The sequence below is a fragment of the Amblyraja radiata genome, chromosome 6 (assembly GCF_010909765.2).
Source record: "Amblyraja radiata isolate CabotCenter1 chromosome 6, sAmbRad1.1.pri, whole genome shotgun sequence".
Taxonomy (NCBI): domain Eukaryota; kingdom Metazoa; phylum Chordata; class Chondrichthyes; order Rajiformes; family Rajidae; genus Amblyraja; species Amblyraja radiata.
In genome coordinates, this window is record NC_045961.1 from 36095889 (window position 1) to 36122131 (window position 26243).

General features: G+C 40.6%; 1 long non-coding RNA gene across 1 annotated transcript; it reads left to right on the plus strand.

The window, feature by feature from the left end:
* The first annotated feature begins 5057 nt into the window (after positions 1-5057).
* On the plus strand, positions 5058-25534 carry LOC116973986. Its single transcript, XR_004412235.1, has 4 exons — positions 5058-5068; positions 10796-10874; positions 12890-12894; positions 25525-25534. It is a non-coding gene; the product is annotated as an uncharacterized LOC116973986 (long non-coding RNA).
* Positions 25535-26243: the final 709 nt, after the last annotated feature.

Consider the following 26243-nt stretch of genomic DNA (forward strand, 5'->3'; position numbering starts at 1 on the left):
ATGTTAAGCGAAAGCATGAAAAATAGAATAAGCAAATTGGGCAAAACACCGCAATTAAGCATTTGCAAAATGTTGAATTAAAAAGATTTGGGTAATTAAAAGTCTGTTTGAGCTTTAAAGAACACAAGGTAAATGGTTAATACTGGGCAGGAGTGTGGACTGTGATAAGTCGTGGGACCACTGGCCTGTTTTCATTGGTGCGTTGGTGGAGGAGTGGGTTTGAGCTTCAAATTCCTGCGCGTTAACATCTCTCGTGACCTGTCCTGGACCCAGCGCATAGTCGTAATCATGAAGAAAGCGTGCCAGCACATCTACTTACTTGGAAATTTAAAGAGATTCAAAATGTCACCAAATACTCTAATAAATGTCTGCAGATGCACTATAATGTGCAAAGGAACAAGGTTTTTCATTGTACACATGCATCGCTGTACGTGCATATAATAATTAACTCAGAAGGTACACAAAATTGCTGGAGAAACTCAGCAGGTGCAGCAGCATCTCTGGAGCGAAGGAAATAGGCGACATTTCGGGCCGAAACCCTTCTTCAGACCACTCAACTTGACTTACTGTAGAAATTATTCTTTTTTTTTAAATTATTATTTTTATTAGAAGCAATTGTACAAGAATAAAACATTCGGCATGTAAAATTTTACAATTATTGTGCAGCTTCAATTTTGACCTTTTAACCAGAAAATGAGAAGAATTTAGAAGAATTTCGAATCTAGAATTTAGAAAATTGAGGGGGGATCTTATAGAAACTTACAAAATTCTTAAGGGGTTGGACAGGCTAGATGCAGGAAGATTATTCCCGATGTTGGGGAAGTCCAGAACAAGGGGTCACAGTTAAAGGATAAGGGGGAAGTCTTTTAGAACCGAGATGAGAAAATCATTTTTTACACAGAGAGTGGTGAATCTGTGGAATTCTCTGCCACAGAAGGTAGTTGAGGCCAGTTCATTGGCTATATTTAAGAGGGAGTTAGATGTGTCCCTTGTGGCTAAAGGGATCAGGGGGTCAGGGATCGACCCCCCCCACCCGCCCACCTCACCCAACCCATAGTTGGATTTAAATCCAAAGTTGTGTTGCGCCATACTATCCTTGTAAGAATTCGGTAAAGGGTGTCCATGTCTTGAAAAATGGATCTGGTTTTTCTGCCAAGACAAGCCTAATATTTTGCAAATGTAGTGTCTCGGATATGTTTGTAATCCACATCTTTACACTGTAGAAATTATTCTGACTGGTGACACGAGGAACATCAGATGCTGGAATCTTGTGTCAAACACAAGGTACTGGAATAACTCAGCTGATCAGGCTGGAGGATATGGATAGAGACATTTCGGTCTGAACAAGGCCACAGACACAAAATATCACCCATCCATGTCCTCCACGATGCTGTCTGACTGGCTGAGTTACTCCTGCACTTAGTGTTCTGTGCAAGTATCCTGACTGGTTCTAATGTGTTAGTTTAGTTTATTATCGTCACGTGTGCTGAGGTGCAGTGAAAAGCTTTTTTGTTGCCTGTTATCTCGTCAGCAAAATGACCATGAATTGACACAAAATGCTGGAGTAACTCAGCGGGACGGGCAGCATCTCTGAAGAGAAGGAATGGGTGACATAGAAACATAGAAACATAGAAAGTAGGTGCGAGAGTAGACCACCAGGTCCGTCGAGCCCGCACCGCCATTCGCTCATGGCTGAACACTAAACAGACACACTTACCCACAAACAGTAGACACAAGACACAGAACACAAGACACTACCCTCCCCTTCATACCGCTATCACCCCTCTCCACCCCAAGAACCGCGTGATCTCCTGGGGGAGGCAAAAAAACCGGATAAAAACCCAGGTCCAATTCGGGAAAAAAAATCCGGGAAATTCCTTTCCGACCCCAATCCAGGCAATCGACACTTGTCCAGGAGATCACTCAGGTCTTACTATACTAACCATACCTAGGTCCATATCCCTGCCCTCTCCCCGTAGCCCCTTATCCCCTCGGCAGCTAAAAAACCATCTATTCTAGACTTAAATATATTTAACGTTTCTGCTTCCACTGCTCCCTGAGGCAGTGAATTCCATAAATTAACCACCCTCTTGGTGAAGAAGTTCTTCCTCATCTCAGTTTTAAAAGAGCCCCCCCTTATTCTGCAACTATGTCCCCTAGTTCTAGTTTCCCCGATCATTGGGAACATCCTCGGTGCATCCACCCGATCAAGGCCCCTCACGATCTTATATGTTTCAATGAGATCGCCTCTCATTCTCCTAAACTCCAAAGAGTAGAGCTCCAGCTTACTTAACCTTTCCTCATATGTCAATCCCCTCATTGCAGGAATTAATCTTGTAAACCTTCGCTGCACTGCCTCCAGGGCTAGTACATCCTTCCTTAAGTATGGACCCCAGAACTGTACACAGTATTCCAAATGTGGTCTCACTAATACTGTGTACAGCTGCAGCAAGACCTCCGTGTTTTTATACTCAATCCCCCTAGCAATAAAGGCCAAAACTCCATTGGCCTTCCTGATTGCTTGCTGCACCTGCATACTGACCTTTAGTGATTCATGTACTAATACCCCTAGATCCCTTTGCGTTGCATTACAACGCAGCTCCTCCTCATTTAGAAAATAACTTGCCCTATCATTTTTTTTCCCAAAGTGAATGACTTCACATTTATTAGTATTAAATTTCATCTGCCAAGTTGTTGCCCACTCACCTAGCTTATCTATATCCATTTGCAGACTCTTCCTATCCTCCTCATCCCCAACTTTTCCTCCCATTTTTGTATCGTCCGCAAATTTTGATATATTACACTTGGTTCCCTCCTCCAAATCATTTATATAAATTGTGAACAACTGGGGTCCCAGCACCGACCCTTGCGGAACCCCGCTAGTTACCGGTTGCCATCCCGAGTATGAACCATTTATCCCCACTCTCTGCTTCCTATTTGTCAGCCAATCCTCTACCCATGCTAATATATTACCCCCAATCCCATAATTTTTTATTTTTAGCAATAGTCTCTTATGTGGCACCTTGTCAAAAGCCTTTTGGAAGTCCAAGTATACCACATCCACCGGTTCCCCTTTATCCACCCGGGTTGTTACTTCTTCAAAGAATTCGAGCAGATTCGTTAAACAGGATTTCCCCTTCACAAAACCATGCTGGTTCTGTCCAATGAAGTCATGTTTATCCAAGTGCCCCGTTAGTGTTTCTTTAATAATTGTCTCTAACATTTTACCCACCACCGATGTTAGACTAACCGGTCTATAGTTACCCGCCTTCTGTCTACTTCCTTTTTTAAATATAGGTGTTACATTGGCCATTTTCCAATCCACTGGGACCGTTCCTGCCTCCAGGGAGTTTTGGAAAATTATCACCAATGCATCCACAATCCCCACCGCTATCTCCCTCAAGACCCTTGGATGTAATCCATCAGGCCCAGGGGATTTATCCTCCTTCAGTCTCATTAATTTCCCTAATACCACCTCCTTGGTGATCTTAATAGTATTTAGCTCCTCCATTCCTACCGCCCCCTGTTTATCCAGCGTTGGAATATTTTTTGTGTCTTCTATGGTGAAGATACGGGTCGGGTCAAGACTCTTTTTCAAACTGAAAGTCATGGGCAAGGGAAACGAGAGAGATATAGATCAAATGAATGTACCAATGATAAAGGAAACAGGTCATTGTCAGCTGTAGTGAGGTGAGAATAAAAATCTGGAGCGACTTGGGTGGGGGAGGGATGGAGAGAGGGAATGCAGATTTACTTGAAGTTAGTGAAATCAATATTCATACCCCAGGGCTGTAACTGCCCAAGCGAAATATGAGATGCTGTTCCTCCAATTTGTATTTAGCCTCACTCGGGCAATGGAGGCATAGGACAAAAATGTCAGTGTGGGAATGGGAAAGGGAATTAAGGGGCTGTCCCACTGCGGCGACCTAATCTGCGAGTTTAGAAGAGTTTGCCCTTGACTGAAACTCGCAGCATGGTCGACACGTGGTCGTACGAGATCCTATGAGGTCACTGGAATTCTCCTTCATGCTCGAGGGAGGTTCCCGCATACTCGGCTAGGTCGCAGAAAAATATTCAGCATGTTAAAAAAATTTCCGCGAGTAAAAGTTGGTCGGCATGGTTCTTTTTAACTCGTGTGGAGTGGGGTCGCTATGTAGTTACAGGTAGTCGAGGGAAGCCATAGGCAATCTCCTTCGCTGACCAGGCATTTTAATTGGCTCATTGGAGTTTTCAGGACCAAGGAAAACCGACCGGTAGGCTAAATGTCCGCTAAACTTTATTGAATATGTCTGGCGTCTTAAATGTGTCTCCATTCCTTCTTCTCTCCCCTTCTGTCCCCTTCTTTCCCCTTGTCTCCCCTTCTCTCCCCTTCTCTCCCCCTCTCTCCCCTTCTCTCCCCTTCTCTCTCCTTCTCTCCCCCTCCTCTCTCTCCCCCTCCCCCGCACTCTCTAAAGGACTTACCGTACACTGTTCAGCCATATTTTACCTTCCTCTTCATCGCGGGTGTGAATTTCAGACAGCGCTCCCCCGCTTTCACTTGCCCCCCGCCTTTGCGATGTGTTTGTGTGTGTGTGTGCGGTTGGTCGATCCAGCTTGCAGTTTCACCGCTGACGGTCGATCCAGCCCGAGGTTTTCCAGGCGAGTGCCCTCGAGCTTGAAGGTCGAAGACACTCTTCTGAACTCGCGGATTAGGTCTCCGCAGTGGGACAGCCCCTTTAAAGTGTTTAGCAACCGCGAGATCAGGTAGGTCCAGCCAGACTGAGCGAAGGTGTTCAGCGAAATGATCCGCAAGTCTATGTTTGGTCTCGCCAATGTCTAATGGATATTCCTAAGAATTTGGTGACATCAATGTATGTGCTGCTTTGCTTCCTGAAGTTAATCATAATCTCCTTTGTCTTGCAGACATTGAGGTTATGTCTTGGCCCCAGGTTACAAGATTCTCCGTCTCCTTCCTGTACTCCGTTTCATCATTGTAATATGGATCACGTGGCGGGAGAGGTGATTAGTTTAACAGCGTCATGTTCAGCATGGTCATTGTCTGCTGAAGACCCTGTTCCTGTGCTGTACTGTTCGAAGTCCTAAAGTAAGCAAAAATTAAATGCATCTAATTTTGTTTACATTTTAAATGTTTCTCTGAAAGCAAAATGAAGGTTGCTGATATACATAGACTAATTTTTATTTCTTCTAAATTATTGATATTTGCAAATGTTATTTAGCTAATAGTAAAATTTTGGAAATAGCATTCCATCTGTATAAAATTATTTTTTCAGGGGCAGAGGAACAGTTCAGCAACATTTTATTGCCCAGATTTTTGGACTTCTTGCTTATAGTGACAAATAAATGTATTGTATTGTATTGTATTGTATATTCGCAGGGATTCGGCTCCATTCCCCCAAACATATTTTCTCAGAATTTGGAAAGTCTACAGTGATGGTGGAGATAATCCTGAATCCAACTGCTGGGACTGAGCCACGGCAGGGCCTTGAACAACATTATTGAGCAATAAGAATCGGTCAGAAGATGTACCACCACCACCACCCAATGTCCCTTCCTTCTGGAAACCTTTGCACTTGCACATAGTCAGGTTTGCTACTTGTCAAAGCTTTTGTTTTACAAAACAATTGCAATTTCTGCATGTCCTTAATTTTTCAGAGACATTGAAAACCTATCACAATTGAAGTACTTAATTAAAATTATAGATTTTAATATAAAAATAAGATTTAAACACATTTCAATAATTAAGTTTAAATCATAAACAAATAATTAAAAGTTCTATTATTTTTACCTTTCTTTCCCATGACTGCACAACCCTATTCAAATGGATCCTCTGCAGAGAGTAGACTCTTTCAATGGCCAGAAAGTTCCTGGGAATTCACCAGGTAAGTGTGTCACATTGGTCTGAGACTTTCAGATTCATATGGCCATACTGATATTTACTGAGAAGTACCACTAGTCCTACCTGCAAGTCCAAACCCATGTCTCGCCGTCTGCCATTCAGCTGTACTTCTTTTAGCAGTGTTTAAAGTTATTGATAACTTTTGTAACAATGAGAATGTATGAAACAATGAAGTCTCACATCAAGGGAATCAATCAAAAATTGAAATAACTACACCAGTGTGCTCTGTGGAGGAGCAAAAATATCTCCAACAGCGGGCCTGGGATTTCTGGAGTTTATTACACATGTGCAGATGTTAGAAATCACTGCCAGTTTAAAGGTATTGATGCCATTTATTATCACATATTCTGAGCCATTTTGATCACGGAAAGAACATTTGGAGTGTATTAAAATTGTTATGGAATAATCATGTTTTTAATATTATGCATTTGTAGTAAACACATTGCACTATGAATAGATTGTTTTGGTTCCCTTAATATAACTTGCAATGAAATTAGATATAGCATTTTCTTTTTATAAATATTTTTTCAAAATATCCTCACTTTCCTAACACTATCTCTCAAATATTCTAGTTACAATAGCTCCTTATTATGGCATTTGCTGATTATTCCATGACCTCTAATCGTTTGATTATTTGACACCATTTGACACATCAGAGTTCAATACTTATAGAAGAACCGCTGCTTCCAAAATCCTGCCTAAAGGATTTCTCTGCCTAATTAATTATTTTGAAAAGAACTGAATTTTCATAACATGCTTCATCAGCATAATCAATAACAAAGGGATACTCTGGTTGTAGGGAGAAATAATAATCATAGGCAGTATCGGCTTCCTTTGTAATTCAGCAACAAAAAGATTTGCAGGTGAACAAAATGTAATTCAACAAGAAATCTATTCAAATATACCAGCTTTTGATTTTTCTGTTGGTTAATCCAAATTTCTGAATGCAAACATTTTTCCTGTACTTAAAATTGACTTTCCTAACTGCAAGTATTATTTTCCTCAAGAAAACAATGGCATAAGATTTGGCATTAAAATAGACAAGGCTCAACAGTGGCACTGACTTCTGCAGTCCACCTTATCTGATTGTGCTGCTCATACAGGATAAGTCCTAACTAGCAGGGTGATGGGTTGGGATTCAATTTCTAATCATCTGTTCCTTGCCTTTCTACCTTTTTTCCGTACAATCTTACCTTTCATTTGCTTTCACTAAAAACCATGGTTGAATCTCCTCGGCACAATGATCAAATAGATAAAATGTCATTAGATAATACTCAAGTCAAGCACACAGCAGTTTATCTTCCATTTGCTACTAATGGGTTCTGACTGAAAGATCCTTTGGGTATGAGTTTGATAAAAGCTGATGAAAAATATAAAGCCACGAGATAGATGTCCGTACATCCACAGTAATAATTGAATTGAGAGGTTTGGATTATTTCATGAACCACAAGTCCAATGCTTAAATGTTTTTATTTACTTATTTTTAAGATGGAGGTGATGCTGGCAAACCATTTGTGTTTCAAAAGTATTGATGGTACACCATAACTGCTGCTGCAGTGGTTTGATACAACTGAATGGTGGGAATGGCCATTTCAGAGGGCAGTTAGATACATTGTTTGGTTGTCCATTGAATTGGGAGTCATTTTATTGCCTTTATTTCATCCTCACACCAGTTCTGTTTTAATAGATTGCACTTGGGCAGGAATTCATTTAGCTGTGGGTTCTCTGAGTCGTCTTCGATAACTTTGACATAACACCAATGGAGACCCTGGGTGGATGATTAATCGGGATATCCATAATTCTGGCAGCCAAGCAGAAGAAATGTTCTTTGTTCTTTGTACCTTTCCATATCACGTTTCCCTCTCCCCCTCTCAGTTTGAAGAAGGGTCTCGACCCAAAACGTCACCCATTCTTTCTTTCCAGGATGCTGCTTGTCACGCTGAGTTACTTCAGCATTTTATGTCTATCTTCAGAAGAAACTCTTAGGCAACATAGCATTGATTTGCCAAGTTTTATTTTTTAATATAAATTTTCTCCCAACATTGGAGTTGATCCCAAATATACAAAAGCTGCTAACTGAGAGACTACGTGAAGAACCCACCAGCCTGCATGCACGTCAATCTTCAAAGCAACTGTATGAAACCACAGACCACTTGCACCAAATTAAACTATAGAAAGATTAATAACGCTTGACTTACCGAATGACCTTTATGAGATTCAGGGTTGGAAATGGAGGGCACGTAGTCTCTCACTTCAACTTCTCATAAAATAAAGATCAAACTTCAAACGGTAAATTCTTGTTTAATCTTTCTATTTTATATCGAACTCTCGTGAGAGACTGCGTGAAGCCTTCAAAGCTCTGTGGTTTCATGCAGTAAACCAATCTGTATGTGAAAACACTAAACAGATAAACCATAAATGGTAGAAAAGACATGGGCCGGTAACAACACAATGCTAACTTTACATACATGTACATCGCCCTTAATTGGACCACAGTCCCAATTGCCTTTGGGTTAGACAATAGCTCATGCAACACTGTTCAGAATTCTATCTGCAACCGTCCAGACATGTTCAATGAAATTTTATAACTTCTGAAAGTGCGCTTATCTGAGCCTCCTGCTGTTGCAAGAAAGTGATCAAAGTGGAATATCCATTCTATTGGCTGCTGACGAGCCAGCGGCCCTGGTAGAGTGAGACTTGAAATGATTTTTATTCACTCCTGCTTTCAGCTGCTTACACTCTATCTATCTTGAAATAGTCTGCACCAAAAATCTCTTGTGAAACTATTAGATAACTATGAAGAAACTTTTCTTTCATCTCACAGGTTTTTCGTAACCTCAGTATACCTTTTTACATAATAAAAGACGGGAGAATAGGTAAGTTTAGGCAGACTGAGCAGAGGTATTCGCCGAGCCTGCACTTGGTCTCACATTGAAATGTCATAATTACATAAAACAGCATACCCACCAGATCTCCGATCTGGTGGGTATGCTGTCAACTCCAACTTGTACCCAACCGTGCCTGTTTTGCTTTATGAGTTAATTCACATAAAATGCTACCCTCTTGTCAGATATGACCGAGTGATCCAGATGGAGATTGTGTAAAGACTGTGCTCTTCGTGCTGAAATCAGTGTCATAAGCATGACTAACTTAAGAGTAACTGCTCCAACGTTTGGGATACAGCTGATGATAATCTGCATAAAAATATATACTGATTCCACATTCCACACTACTTTGTATCTAGGCTTTAGAGTGTTCATATAAAGGACCTATTTTCGGAGCCAGCGGGCCGTTCCTGCAAAGAAAAAACTGCTTACCTGCCAGAGCATTTTCGAATGGCTCCGAATCCCGCGCCATGCGTCGAAGTATTGACGCGCATGCGGGCTGGCGGGTTCTTCACGAGACTTCGATATAAAATTATAAATAACATGGTCAATAACCATAATACAAACCTTTTCTTGAATTCTGTGGTAAGCAAACTCAAATATTATTACTTTGGATGAAACTATCACCTTGTTACACCTTGCACCTGCAGTTCCTTCCGACACATCAAGTAATCAGAAGATACACATACAAAACGGGAGTAACTCAGCGGGACATGCAGCATCTCTGGAGAGAAGGAATGGGTGATGTTTTGGGTTAAGACCCTTCTTCATACTGATGTCAGGGGAGAGGGAGATACATAGATAAGGAAGTGTAGCGTGTGAAAACAGGACAAGGGGAATGGATATCAAGGAAAATGTAGAATAGATCATTGTTAGTAGGGAGAAGGTAACAACAAAGCAAACAGAGTTATGTAGCCAGAGACAATAAGACTGGTCAGAGAACTGGGAACGGAGAGGGATGGAGGGAGGGGGAGTTGCAGTTTTTAGCAACGGGGAGATCAGGTAAGTTTAGGCGGACTGAGCGGAGGCCAACATCCTCATTTGATACAACTGGAGATTTCATGGTTGCAGTAGATACACCTATGTCTTATAAGTCTCCAGCCTTATGCCAGCGGCATTGTCCAACATCACCTTCCTCTCTATGCATTGCTTTGCTGTTTTTAGTGTTTACTCTGGAACTTCAGTAATGTTGGCTGTCTGAAGGAACAACTCCACACTCTCCATAACGGGCATTCCCTCACTCAACAACACTAAAAATATTCAGTCAAATTTTGTCCATTGGTGGCAATTAAAATAAAAGGGGTGAAAATGGTATGATTTTGGGAGATGCCTTAATTACAATATTATCCATTATTTTCTGTTTATTTCACCTTGTGTGCATAATTTGGTTCTCATGAATACCTCCATTATCTGGTCACTGCTTTTTAAAAAATTCTTCATTGTCTCTGAAATATTGAACTTTGTCTTGGTAATTCCTAGATATTTATAATTATGAAAAGACAATCCCAGATATTGAGGGAAGCTTGAAATTTCTATCATCTTTCCCCCATCAACTTTAACTACGTGGAATGATTATCTTAGTCTGGTAGATAGCCTTTTCAGTATCCTTATGCAGTTTGGCAATTATTTTCAGATCTTTTTTTTTTGACAATCTGCTACAATTCAGTGAGGTTTTGAATTTAAGCTGATGGGTGATATAAATTTTGATGATACTCCATTGTTAATTTCCATTTCATTAATGGTATTTGTTTGACAATGTACAGCAAAGGGGAAAAATTCCTTTATGGGAAAAATGTGATGTTCTTTGTTTGCAACACCTGTTAAACTCCCCTTTTATCATCCACAATGTAATAATAGTTATTAATATACATAATTATAATGACTCGTGTCTTTAGAGATCCATGGTTGCCAATGGCAACTGGATATTGGAAGAAATTGTCAGCTTTTGGAGTCTGGCGATGGACATGTGGACAATTTGGAGTTTGGGAGGCTCATATCAAGGACAGTATCATAGTTGAGGACGAAGATCATAGAAGGTTAAGATAAACCACTCCTGCAAAATGCAATGGACTGAGGTGTAGTACACAATGGAGGTGTAGTACACAAGTATATCCACTCCCATCCTTCCACCCCATCCCCCTATTTTGTGCAGTTTCCCTTGTATTGCTCTAACACACACTATGCACACATTTAATCTCTCTCTCTCCCTCTCCCTCTCCCTCTCCCTCTCCCTCTCCTCCCTCTCCCTCTCCCTCTCCCTCTCATTTTTCACTGCAATACCATTCAAAAAAGTTTGCACAATGAATTAAATTAATTACATGATCCAAACTTGGGAGGAATTATTTCCTCGGAGACAACGCGGTAAGTACACGGAGCTAGGAACGCTGTTGCTATGGTGGAAGCTGACTCGAATCACTTAAACACGGCTACAGACTTGTGTTTAAACAAAAATGATTATAATGGGGCCCCCCATTAATGTGCCTTAATATAATAAGATTAATGTGTGGCGCTGGCATGACTAATGTGGTGCTGCGTGCCCTGTACTTGCAGGCAAAGATACTAGAGCATGACGGTAATCGCAAAGCCGGTTTCCAAGGTGGGGCTAAAAATTACCAATGACCTACTATGGCCTTTTCACCATCTTGCTCTTGCTAACGGTTCTTTGGTTGAGGAGGTCTTCAAAGGGTTCACTAAGGAAGACACAAACAATCTCCAGGAAGTACTGGAGGACAGAGGATCTAAGGGGGTCGAGGAACTGAAAGAAATGTTCATTAGGCGAGAAATAGTATTGGGTAGGCTAATGGGACTGAAGGATGATAAATCCCCAGGGCCTGATGGACTGCACCCCAGGGTCCTCAGGGAGGTGGCTCTAGAAATAGTGACGCATTGGTGATCATTTCCCAATGTTCAATAGATTCAGGATCAGTTCCTGTGGATTGGAGGATAGCTAATGTTATCCCACTTTTCAAGAAAGGAGCGAGAGAGAAAATGGGGAAAACGGTGGGAAAGATGCTGGAGTCAATTATTAAAGAGGTAATAATGGGGCATTTGGATTGCAGTAAAAGGATTAGTCCAAGTCAGCATGGATTTATGAAAGGAAAATCATGCTTGACTAATCTTCTGGAATTTTTTGAGGATGTGACAAGTAAAATGGATGAAGGGGAGCCAGTGGATGTAGTGTATCTAGACTTTCAGAAAGCCTTTGATAAGGTCCCGCACAGAGACTGGTGACTAAAATTAGAGCGCATGGTATTGGGGGTAGGGTGTTGACGTGGATAGAAAATTGGTTGGCAGACAGGAAACAATGATGTTGAAGCGGGCTCTTCTGTCTGTACATGCTTTGTTTGATGATGTTCTGACTGTGACTCTATTTATATGTTCTCTGTTGTTTTTAAATTATTGTCTGTAACTGTGGAACTGTGCTGCTGCCTGTCTTGGCCAGGACTCTCTTGTAAAAGAGATTTTTAATCTCAATGAGACTTCTCCTGGTTAAATAAAGGTTAAATAAATAAATAAATAAATAAAAATAAAGAATAGGAGTGAACGGGTCCTTTTCAGAATGGCAGGCAGTGGCGAGTGGAGTGCCGCAAGGCTCGGTGTTGGGGCCGCAACTGTTTACCATATATATTAATGATTTGGAAGGGGGAATTAGGAGCAACACTAGCAAGTTTGCGGATGAAGCAAAGCTGGGTGGCAGTGTGAACTGTGAAGAGGATGTTAGGAGGTTGCAGGATGACCTGGACAGGTTGAGTGAGTGGGCAGATGCGTTTCAGATGCAGTATAATATAAATAAATGTGAGGTTATCCACTTTGGTGGCAAAAACAAGGGGGCAGAGTATTATCTCAATGGGGTTAGGTTAGGTAAGGGGGAGGTACAGCGAGACCTGGGTGTCCTTTTACACCGGTCACTGAAAGTTGGCGTGCAGGTACAGCAGGCAGTGAAGAAAGCTAATGGAATGTTGGCTTTCATACAAGAGGATTTCAGTATAGGAGTAGACAGGTTCTTCTGCAGTTGTATAGGGCTCTGGTAAGACTACATCTGGAGTATTGAGTACAGTTTTGGCCTCCTAATTTGAGGAAGGACATCCTTGAGATTGAGGCAGTGCAGCGTAGGTTCACGAGATTGATCCCTGGGATCGTGGGACTGTTATATGAGCTAAAATTGAAAAGACTAGGCTTGTAGTCACTGGAGTTTAGAAGGATGAGGGGGTTGTTATAAAAACATATAAAATTATAAAAGGACTGGAAAAGCTAGATGCAAGAAAAATGTTCTCAATGTTGGGCGAGTCCAGAACCAGGGGCCACAGTCTTAGAATAAAAGGGAGGCCATTAGAGACTGAGGTGAGAAAAAACTTTTTCACCCAGAGAGTTGTGAATTTGTGGAATTCCCTGCCACAGAGGGCAGTGGAGGCCAAGTCACTGGATGGATTTAAGAGAGAGTTAGATAGAGCTCTAGGGGCTAGTGGAATCAACGGATATGGGGAGAAGACAGGCACGGGTTATTGATTGGGGACGATCAGCCATGATCGCTATGAATGGCGGTGCTGGCTCGAAGGGCCGAATGGCCTCCTCCTGCACCTATTTTCTATGTTCTATGTTTCTATGTTCCTTCGAGCGGGCCTTGACTGTGTCTCTGTACTTGATTGTTTCCTTTTTGACTCTTTGTGGGATGGGGTCTAGAATGTGTGGCCCAAAGATAAAACTGACCGCATTGAACAATCTTCTTTGGGAATAGAAACATAGAAACATAGAAAATAGGTGCAGGATTAGGCCATTCGGTCCTTCGAGCCTGCACCGCCATTCAATATGATCATGCCTGATCATCCAACTCAGTATCCTGTACCTGCCTTCTCTCCATACCCCCTGATCCCTTTAGCCACAAGGGCCACATCTAACTCCCTCTTAAATATAGCCAATGAACTGGCCTCAACTACCTTCTGTGTCAGTGAGTTGCTGGTCCTCTTGTGTGCTCTCCATCTCTTCTTTAGTTCATTTAACAATGATTCTAATCATTAGAGTTTACAACTGAGCCAATCATAGTGAAAACTGCTATTAAACAAGGTTGAATTATTGTATTTGAAGCCTCCAACACGTAGGCTAAAGGGTGAAGGTTTCCGTCACATAGGGCAGTTTTCAATGGTCTGGTGTATTACCAGCGGTAAATCTAGTAGGCACTTTAAACACTTACATTGTTGCCTGAGCTCTTCTTGGAGATGAGGTGGCTGAGGAACCTGGATGAGGTTCACTATATTATGAGGGGCATAGATTGGGTAAATAGTCAGAACCTTTTCCTCACAGCAAAAATATATATATAAAAATGAGAGAACATAGGGTTGGTTAAGAACTTTAGAAGGGATCTGAGGAAGATTTTGTTTACCTAGTGATTGAAATCTGGAATTCCATCCACCCTTGGTAAAAAAAATATTCCACTGATCCCTTCAAATATTCTAACACAATAGGGTGGAGGTGGAATGCACTGCCTGAATGGTTGGTGGAGGCAGGTACTTCCCAGCATTCAAATGGTATCTAGACAAGTACTTGAACCACCAAGGAATGGAGGACGACAGAATAAATGTTGGTAAACGGTATTAGGATTGATGGTAATTTGATGCACGGCATAGATGTAGTTGGTCAAAGTACTTATTTCTGTGCTATTGACTCCATGACTGTACCAGATATGCCTTTGACTCAGACCAAAATGCCAGAATAACTCAGTGGGACAGGCAGCATCTCTGGAGAGATGGAATGGGTGACGTTTCAGGTCGAGACCTTCTTCAGACTTTAACTTTCCTGGCCCATCCTCACTCCTCACTACCTTTCTGTCACTGGTTCAGAAGAATCCTTTAAGTACTTTTAACATCCTGAGCCAGTGTCATGGCATAATGTGATTAAACCCAAGGTTGCTATTTACCATTTGGTATGTTAGTTCAAATTGCAACCCGTGACAGGTCTGCCCTACATTAGAATCCTCCCTGAAACATCAAAATAATGAGAATATGATGTCAGCCCTCTATCACAATAAGCTAAAAGCATAATAGTCCAAGTTATGTTATAATTATGAACTGTAAAAGATGAACCCTCCTAATCTGCAGCACCTTTTTAACCTTATAAAATGCAGCACAATCATTACTTCTGTGAGCAGATATTTTCTTCCTAATTCATATATATATTTTTAGGTAAAGATACGCTTCATTGTGCAAGCTTCATTATGGGAAAGGTAAAGTGAGTAATTGTTCTTTGTCTATCAAGACAAGAAATTTCAATGAATAACACTTGAAGATACGTTTGGCCGAGTCCTACAGTCTTGGTAATTGTCTGATATGAGCTGCCTGCAAGACCTCCAATTGATTCTTTGGGGTCTTATAAAATGTACTTCATACTGAAAGTGTCAGGCAACAGTAGTGGCAGTGAAATGTGATTTAGTATTTCGCCAGTGATTGCATTTATTGGGGATACTGGAAACATTACTTATTTTATTATATATTTTGATCATAATTCCTGGTTATTTCCAAAAAGTTCAAGCATTTGGTTGTACAGTGAAGATTCTCTTCCCCTTTTTAAGAAAGCTGGTGAATGTCATGTATTCAATTTCAAGATGATTTACTAAAACAATCTGAACACAGATTATAGTCTCCATTGAATGCATCGCTAATTAGCAATGCCCTCACACAAATATACATTTATCATCCTATGGAAATTTGGCTTCAGGCTTAGACACTTCCAAATTAAACTGATGTACTGAATTATAGCAAAAATTGAGATTGTACTTGATAACAAGACTGAAGATAAGATCACAAAACATCATTATTAATTAAATAAAATGGATCTTCAGGCTAGCAATGATGATTTTGTTTTGATTAATTGCACACCAAGCATAATTTAATGGCATACCATGTTGTGAAGACTCCCGCTTTATATGTATTCAGTTCTTTCGTTGTAGACAAACATGCCAGTATGCATGATTGATAAACAATTGTGTCATGTGGCTGGAAAACAAAATAATTCTATGTATCGGTGTGTATCGTCACAAAAACACACTGTATGTAACTTTTATGTAGAATAAGGTGAGTTCAAAGTTGAGTACATACAGCATAGATCAGTGGAGTATAGGAATAGGCCCGCCCCCCGGGATTTCCGCCCATGCCTCACCTGTATCAATCTAGTACATGCCAGGCTTTGTCCTGTTACTCCTCGCTTCCAGCTTTCACCCTCGTCACCCCTACAATTAATCTGAGACGTTACCGAAACATCTCTTTTCCATGTTCTGCAGAGATGCTGCCTGACCCACTGAGTTACTCCAGCGCTTTGTGTCTTTTTTTGTATTTAACCAGGATCGGCAATTCCTTGTTTTCGCCATTTTTTTTCATGGGATCAACCTCTTAAACCTATTTCTTGTGCCTTTCTTGGATCCAAGAGGGAGTTACCTTCAAATGTCTGTTTCCAGTCCGCTTTGCTGCATCACTTTCAAAGCTCTTCCAAAACTGGCTTCACCACAAATATGTACTCCTATTATCCCTTTGTCATTTATCATAACCATGCTAAATATATCTCCCAATCTGGTCGGCTTGATTTCCTGGAACTAAATCCAGAATTGTCCTCTCATCCCATCATCTGCTCATATTCGGGTAATTGCACATTGACAATTGATAAAATGCAATTTATCAATTCTGATCACTTTTTATCTTTCACATTGATTATATCTCATTTAGTATTAGACTTAAGAGATACAGCATGGAAAAGGGCCCTTTGGCCCACCGAGTCCACACTGACCAGTGATCACACGTACACTTGCTCTATCCTACACAATAAGGACAATAATTGACAATTTTACTGAGGCCAATTAACCTACAAACCTGTACGTTTCCGGAAAGTGGCAGGAAACCGGAGCACCCGGAGAAAACACATGCAGACACAGAGAGAATGTACAAACTTTGTACAGACAGCACCCGAAGTCAGGATCAAACCTGGGTCTCTGGCACTGTAAGACAGCAACTCTACCACTGCCCTCTGTGCCACCACATTACAATTCCTACAATCTGAAACTATTATTGTATTACTGCTTCTGTGCTTGTTAGATATTTGCCAACAAAATGTGCTCTATTTCTCTTGGACAATTTGAAGCTCTATAGTACATAATATACTGAGCACAGTTGTACCCAACTAGCCTTATTAGATTGTTCTAAAATATCATCCTTTCACAAAGCTGTGGTTATGTCCTTAAAAAAATGTTACAACCCCCATCTTATATTATTTCACCCAAAAAGACTGTAACCAAGAACCTTAAGATTCCAATCTTGCTCTCTTTTTAAGTTACATTTCTGGAATAGCACAACCAACAATCTTCCATGTTTCTAACTATGCCCTCAGCACAGATGGACTATTTTTTTTTTTTTTGTCTAATTTCCAAAGTATGTTTCCTTTGGATTTCAAAATCTCTCATCAATTTTCTCCTTTTCATTTTCAGTTCTGCTTTTCTCCCCTCTGAATATCTGCACATCCTCCCATCCACTTCCAACCTAATCTAAAGCCTCCTCAACTGCACTGGTAAGCCTACACAGGAGGATTTCATACATTTATTTTCTAATTTGCTGTTGATGCTGGAACTGAGATTTACTTTATCCAATTGAGATAAAATATACCAGGATTGAATGATCAAGTTCTGCTTGATAATCCTTCTGTGAAATACTTTGGGATATTTGACTGCATGGAAGATTTGACATGCGAGTAAACTATTCAGTTTGGATTGTGGCACTTCAATATACTACAGGCGTTCTTTTAAGCTGGTCTGCTCCTTTACAATAGAATGAATCTTGGTAGTAGAAATAATGCCATACCAAGAATTAACAGTTGTGGTGATTAACATACAAATCCTCGGGGAATTTACTGCAAATCTCTGGAACCTGCCACATCTCTCCTGCTCTGCACTGATAACATCACCTGTAGGCACCTCGTTATTTTGAAGGCCTTGTGGGTTTTCAAATTAATTATCCATTAAACTTGCCTCAGAAAGTTATGACTGGTAATTAACAGTGCAATACGTTTTTTTAAAATGTGATAATTTTAAGTCTATGTCTAACAATCTCTTCATTTGAGAAATTAAATAGTGGTGTCTCAAATTGTTCTTAAAATATAATATTTATACATTTTTTATTTTATTTTAACTATTCCTTTCTCTCCCCATCCAATATTTCTCTATGACTCCATGACTCTGTATTTAAATTATTTTCTGTGACCAATCTTTTATTTCTTTACTTCACCCATAACCTTGCATCATTCCTTCATCATTTAATCTCATGTGTATTCTTCCTGATCTTCCCTTTCACTTTTTTTCTTCCTTGCACCCTTTTCAATTTAATACTTGTTCATATTTATATTTCTCTCCAGTTCTGATGAAAGGCTATTTCATCATTGATTTTGTTCCTCACAGTTTTATATCTGATTGGTTAATGAGTTGCACCACCTTTTGTTTAGGGGTAAATTAGATGCATATTTGATGGTTCACAGAGTCATAGAGTGATACAGTGTGGAAACAGGCGCTCCGGCCCAACTTGCCCACACCGGCCAACATGTCCCAGCTACACTAGTCCCACCTGCCTGTGCTTGGTCCATATCCCTTGTTCATTTGTGTTTTTTTAAGAATCTGGACTTCTAGTTTCAATTGTGCCAATTTTAGTATTTAATATTGGAATCCTGATTACAACTTGACCAAGGTCTATTGTCACAACCTTAACTGTCGCCATCACTGAAAGCATGCAAGAAGTGGTTGTGTCGCTAGTTAAATAATTTAAATGCTTGAACTAATGATTGATTGTTTGATATATTGATTGAAGGATATGGCATGGAAACAGGTAGTTTGGCCCACCGGGTCCACACTGACCATCGATCACCCGTTCACACTAGTTCTATGTCAATCCCATTTTTATCACACTTGGGGCAATATATAGAGGCCACGCAACATGCAAATTCCACAACAATAGCATCCGAGGTGATGATCATATCCAGTGCTCTGGTGGTGTGAGGCAGCAGCTCTAGCAACTACACCACTGTGCTGCCGTGATCAGGAGACATGAACTCAAATTCTATCAAAGCAACTTAAAATTGTTAAATTAAAGACATCGGGAGTAAATGTGTGTGTACAAAATACTACTGAATTGTTGGGAAGCGGTACCCGATTCACAAATGTGCAGGTAGACGCAAAATGCTGTAGTAACTCAGTGGGTGAGGCAGCATCTCTGGAGAGAAGGAATGGGTGATGTTTCGGGTCGAGACCCTTCTTCAGACTGATGTGCATGTAGAATTAAAATCATCCATTCTCAATCTTGGTCACATCTCAAGATGGACTTGACATACATATGGTCTCATCCTTTTTAGTTTAAACTTAATTTCTTCATAATCATGAATACATTGTACTGTACTACATAGTCTTGATGGTAATCTTCACCTGTACATATCAAAATAATTACATGAAAAATCATTACATGAAGACTAACAATTCCTGGAAATAACTAGAGTAGTGGGTTTAATTATACATTAATTTGGTTAATTGCTGGACGTCACAACAATCTCAATTAGACTTCTTATGAAGTCTATATGCCTCTGCATCTGGCATCCTCACTCCCATTATGATTCTCTGGAAAGACTGGCCATGTCCTGCCTTGCTCTCCCTTTTGAAGTCACAGTCATCTTGTCTAACATTTTATGTTGTTGTATGATCTCCAAGGCTTTCAACCCCACCATTCTGGCTTTTGGTCTGCCTTGCTCACTCAGGCTACACAGCAATGAGTTGACATTGGCAAGTCCATGCCGGCTGTAATCTTCACAATTGCTTTTCAGAGTTCTTGAACAGCCTCAAATGTCAATGCAATCCTCTCGTAATGCATCCAACTCAATCTGCACACGATTCAGGACATTTAGTAATTCTGCAAACAACGCCATACATTTCTCTTGAATTCTAGCTGTGTCATCTGCTCTTTCACTTTTGTCCTGCTGAAGCACATCTGAAGCATCTCTTGCTTCTCACTTTTGCTGCAATGGCACCGATGCTGCTCTCAAATTTCTGTGACGGGCCCTCTTAAATCGTTCAAACAGATTAAATATTCTTCCTCGCAACTGCTTTCGATTTTAAGTTTGTGACTATTCTGTGATGGGCTGTTCAGTGTTTACATCAAACCTTTGACGTGGAGTGTTTTCAACAGATTGGCCTGGAGTCAGAACATCTCTCCCACCTTTGCGGTGACCTCTGGAACAGCTTCTGTAATCAATATTTTTCATTGATATTTTGCTGCACTCTTAATATAATTCCTGCTGCACATGTTGGGCCAGAGTGAAATAGATACATGCCTTCCCCACCTCCACCCACACTCCCTCCCCTCCCGCCCAACCCCACCCTTCATATCCCAAGGCACTTCGGCTGCACCTTTTTTACACGTGTAGATACACCTTTATTGCAATTTGTTATGTTCAATTTTTTCCAACGTCCACTTTTACCATGGCAACTTTGGTCTGCACCCTACTATATATAGCGAGTCATAGAGACAGGCAGCCCAGCAAGTCCATCTTGATTATCGTCCCTATCTGTACTAATCCCATTTACCAGCATTTAGTCCATAGTCTCTACACTTTCATGATGCAAGTCCTCGTCTGGATACTTTAATGTTGTGAGCATAGTTTTCTCCACCATCTGCTCGGGCGAGTCAGATCTTCCTCACTCTCTTTAGTGCAATGGTGTCCTTCTTATATTATGGTAACCAGAAATGCACACAATACTCCAGATGTGGCCTAACCAATGTTTACCAAGTTTCATTATAACCTCCTTGTTCTTATGTTCTATACTCCTGCTAATGGTCATAGAAAATAGGTGCTGGAGTAGGCCAATCAGAAGCTTGACTCATCAATAAATGTGGTTCGCCTTGATGCTGACTGGCGTATTGCAATACACGTTGCTCACAACAACAAGGAATTTGTTATCCTGAATGTATATACATCCTATGAATGCCATCAGAACGAGGATGAATATTTAAATAGGCTTGCTTTCATCTATTCTTTTATTCAAAACAATAATTATTGTAGTGTATATGTCATTGGGGATATGAATGCAGATATCTCAGATAGGAACTCATTATTTGCCAATCATATGGCTCAGTTCTGTCAAGATAATAATTTAATATTGTCAAGCAAAGTGCTTTTACCTACAGATAGTTATACTTTTATATTAGTGAGGCCTGGCACACTACGTCATGGCTGCACCACAGTATTAGTACAGCTGATGCACCTGCCTCCTTGGGGTGTATGAGCATTCTGTATGGGGCAGCAATGACTGATCATATACCTGTTGCTATGACAATAAATGTTGAACACAAATCTGTGGTATCCAGCGATAGAAATAGCTTTAACACAGAAAAACTGGACTGGTCAATGCTCACAAAGGAAGACATCCTAGCATATTATGCCCATACAGATAAACCCTTAAGCAATATTGATCTACCTAAAGATGCAATAATGTGCAGTAATGTTAATTGTAAGGATATGAAGCATAGGAGAGAGATGTGCTCCATGTATAATGATATAGTAAGCGGCCTATATGTAGGCAGTAGGCTCTACTGCAAGCATAAAAATAAGACACATAACATCAGGCCTGGCTGGAATAAGTATGCAGCTGAGTATCATGCTGAAACCCGTGAAGCCATTAAATCATGGGCTCTGGCAGGTAGACCCAGACAAGGGCCTGTGTTTGAGTACAAGAAGATCACTAATGCAAGGTATAAGTATGCTATTCGCTTCATCTGTAAAAATGAGCAAGGCTGATTCCATGGCTAACAAGCTGTTAAGTAAACAATGCTACTGATTTTTGGAAAGAAGTGAGAGCTCTGAACAGTTGCAAAACATCTCTACCATGCACTATAGATGGAATCTCTGGAACAGCTAATATCGCGGAGTTATGGCGACAACATTATAGTACTTTATTCAAGGTGAATTGTATAGGGTGGACAATATTGAGAGTAATGACTCAATGGTGATTATGTCACATGTGGTGTATCATGCCATGAACAAGCTGTCCAACAAGAAAGCAAGTGGCTTGGATCATATTTCTGCTGAACATCTTAAGTATGCGAGTATGAGGATAGCTCCTCTCCTTGCTATTTGTTTTACTGGCTTTATGATTCATGGCTTGTTACCAGACTCAATGTTGTCTGTTCTGTTAGGTCCGGTCATTAAGACCAAAGCTGGTAAAGTAGGTAGCCTAAATAATTACAGGCCCATAGCTTTAGCCAGCATATTGTCAAAAGTTATAGAAAGTGTCCTGCTGGATAAAGTAAATGAGTTTGTTAACTCGACAGATAACCAGTTTGGTTTTAAAGCTAAACATGGCATTGACATGCATATATGCCCTAAAGGAGATTGTAAACAAATATAGAGGCAAAAACTCTTCAATCCTTATGTGCTTTATTGATGCTTCCAAAGCCTTTGATCATGTTAAACACAGAAAGCTGTTTGTTAAAATGAGTTAAAGAGGGGTGCCTAAATACATTGTGAGAATTCTGGCCTACTGGTATGCCCACCAAACTATGCAAATAAAATGGGGCAATAGGGTCTCAGCCCCATTTGGGGTTAGCAATGGTGTCAGACAAGGGGGAATTTTGTGCCCAGTCCTTTTTAATCTTTATATTGATGATCTGTCCAAACAATTGAAAGCCTGTAATACTGTGTGCATAAAATATTGGTAATATTTTAGTGAACCATATTATGTATGTAGATGATCTTGTGGTCTTTAGTCCATCTAGTGCTGGTCTACAGCAGCTCCTCACTATATGTTCTGTGTCTGGTGTGGAACCTGATATTAAATATAATGCTTGTAAGAGTGCTGTTATGATCTGTGGAACCAAAAAGGATAAATGTCTAAAATTTCCTGATTTTTAATTGTCTGACAATAATCCTAGTGTCTGTAATAAGGTAAAATATCTAGGACATTTTATTACAGAACAAATGACAGGTGATGAGGATATTTATAGGCAACGACGCATGTACATGCGAATATTCTCTTGCGTAAGTTTGGTGCGTGTACAGATGTGGTGAAAATGTCGCTGTTTAGAGCAGATTGCACACCACTCTACACTGCCCACCTGTGGTCGAACTATGGAAAGACAAGTTTGCAGAGGCTAAAGCTGTCATATAATGATGCCATGAGAACACTGCGAAGGAAACCTAGATGGTGTAGTGCTAGTAACATGTTTGTGGCTGCAGGAGTCAGTACATTAGAAGCTATCCTAAGAAATCATATGTATAAATTCATCTGCAGGATAAATGACTCTAAAAATGTAATTATTGTAGCCTTGTCAAACATAAGGTTTAGCACTACACACTACGAATCCCAGTTGTGGAGACACTGGTAGCGTTGTCTCATTGTAGAACATTGATCATTCTTTTTATTCTGGATTTTAATTCATGTATTGTGTTTTTTTTTAATATATAATTTATGATGCTTTTATATGTACTTTATGATGTTTTCTAATATGCAATGCATTTTTATGTAATGTTGTCGCTTGTCTGGACCTTGAGTCTGAAATAAAGTTTAGTATTATTATTATTATCATTATTATTATATACTCCTGCTAATGGTCATAGAAAATAGGTGCAGGAGTAGGCCATTCAGCCCTTTAAGCCAGCACCGCGATTCAATATGATCATGGCTGATCATCCAAAATCAGTACCCCGTTCTGGCTTTGTCCCCATATCCCTTGATTCCAATGGCCCAAAGAGCTAAATCTAACTCTCTCTTAAACATCCAGTGAATTGGCCTCCATTGCCTTCTGTGGCAGAGAATTCCACAGATTCACAACTCTCTGGATGAAAAAGTTTTTCCTCCTCTCAGTCCTAAATGGTCTACCCATTATTCCTAAACTGTGACCCCAGGTTTCTGGACTCCCCCCCCCCCCCCCCCCCCCCCCACATTGGGAACATCATCTTTACTAACGTGCCTGCCAATATTGCCACCTTCAGACATCCCTTGACATGTGCCTCAAGGTTCCTGTGTTCCTCTGTATTCCTTTGTGTTCTACCATGCATTGTGGAAGGAATGTAGGTGGAAGGGGAGGGGGGCAGGGAAGAAGTAGGTGTGAGTCCAACTGCAGAACAGGGGGGGGGGGTGGAGGTGGTGGAGGGGGTTTATATGAGGGAGAAAGGGAGAGGTGGGGAGGTTTATGTAGTTTTGTAGTGCTCTTGCAAAAGAACAAATATTGATTCAAATTATTCTCGTGCATTAATTTTGTGCTACATTGACCACTTATTGTATTTTATGCTATGGGCCTACCTTGAATCTGATGAGCAGAACATTAGTTATTGTATTTAGTTCACATATCTGTTATTACACCTGTGGCATTGTGTAGGTAGAAACAGTTTTACCCATTAGTTTGTTATTATGGACACAAAATGCTGAAGTAAATCAGTGGGCCAGGCAGCATCTCCAGAGAAAACAAATGGGTGATGGTTTGGGTCAAAACCCTTCTACGGACTGAGAGTCAGGGGAGAGGGAAACTGGAGGTATTGAAAGGTTCAGTAGATCAGAGTTGGCACCAAGGAAGGGTGGAGTCCACAATGATCCATTGTTGGCTGTGGAAGAGGTGATACTGAACGGATGCAAACAGTGGAACTGGCAGGACAACTAGGGTGGGGGAGGGACGGAGAGAGAGTTGTAGTTGTTACTCAAAATTAGAGAAATCAATATTCATACAGCTGGGTTGTAAGCTGCCCAGGCGATATGAGGTGTTGTTCCTCCATTTTGTGTGTGGCCTCACTAACACAGGCCCAAGGTCATGAGCAATGCTTAAAGTTGTACTAAGAACTGCATAGTGATTTTTGTATTGTTAACTCATTTAATGGAGCATCTCATTTCATGACTTTCACAAGACCTTCCCCTCAATTCAAATTCCATCAATATTTCTGTTGATTAAATACAGAAACAGAAGTGTCAGATCAATCAGTCTGGGACTTTTAGCTTTATTATCCAACCAAGAAATCATTGTGGCCATCTTTTTTACTGTACTGCCTGCAATAAAATAACCACAGAGCCATGGTTTATAATAATTTTCTATTTTTGTGCCCTTGGAGGTCCAATCTGTGCTTTAATGTTTCTCCAATAATTTATTAGCTTGATGTTCATTTTGACTTTATTCTTCAGGCAATTAAATCCACTTTGATCAGTGTTGTTTTGATGACAGATGTGTGGGACGCGTAGTAGTTTGACAAGTGGTATAAATCATTCTGCAGTCATAGTGTTTGCAGGCTGAGAATCTGCATCTGCAGCCTCTGTCTCTGTAGATAGAATGACATGAAAATTCGTCAAGTGCATTTCATTCACGACACCGATCCCTTTCTCTCTTTGTGCTCTCAGCTTGATGGATCAGTTACTCTTTTGTCAGACTAAATGCTTACAAATATTTTGCACAGCCACCGTTGAGCCATTTCATCATTCTATTAAAAGGTGAGGGAAGATAAAGACAAATTAATGTGTGACACAAGGGAAAAAAACAACAGTGTATCAAATGCTATTGTGCATCTTGGATCAAAAACATGCAGTTTCAAAGAATGGAGATGATTGATACAGCACAGAAACGGGTCCTTCAGTCCAACTCCATTCATGCTGATCATGGTGTCTTCATGAACTAGTCCCATTTGGCCAATAATCCTCTGAACCTTTCCTGCCTTTGAGCCTGTCCAAATTACTTTTTAAAGTTGCAATTGTATTAGTCTCCACCACATCCATAAAACCATCATTCTCTGTGTGAAAAAGATGCCTTTCTGGTCCCTTTAATTTTTTCCACTCTCATCTTAAACCTACATATGGGCAGCACAATGGCACAGTGGTAGAATTGCTGCCTTACAGTGCCAGAGTCCCAGGTTCGATCCTCACTATGGGTACTGTCTGCACGGAGTATGTATGTTCTCCCTGTAACCACATGGGTTTTCTCCAGGTGCTCAGGTTTCCTCCCACACTCCAAATATGTACAGGTTTGTAGGTTAATTGGCTTTGATAAAAACTAAAAATTGTCCCTAGTGTGTAGGATAGTGTTAGTGTACAGGGAGATTGCTGGACGGCGTGGACTCGGTTGGCCAAAGGGCCTGTTTCTGCACGGTACCTCTAAAGTCTATGCCCTCCAGTTTCAGACTTCCCTACCTTGGGGGAAAAAGATTGTGACTATCCATCTTGTCTATGCCCTTAATTATTTTATAAACCTCTATTAGATCACCCCTCAGCTACCCTTGCTCCAAGGAAAATAGTCACACCCAGCCCTTCCTTATTCTTAAGTCCTCCAGTCCCGGAAACATCCTTGTGAAACTTCTCTGCAACCCCCTCTAGTTCAATCACATCTTTACGACAGAATTGCACACAATATTCTAGGTGCAGTTTCACTAATGTCTTGTACAGCTGCAACTTGATAACCCAACTCTTCTTTTCAGTGCCCTGT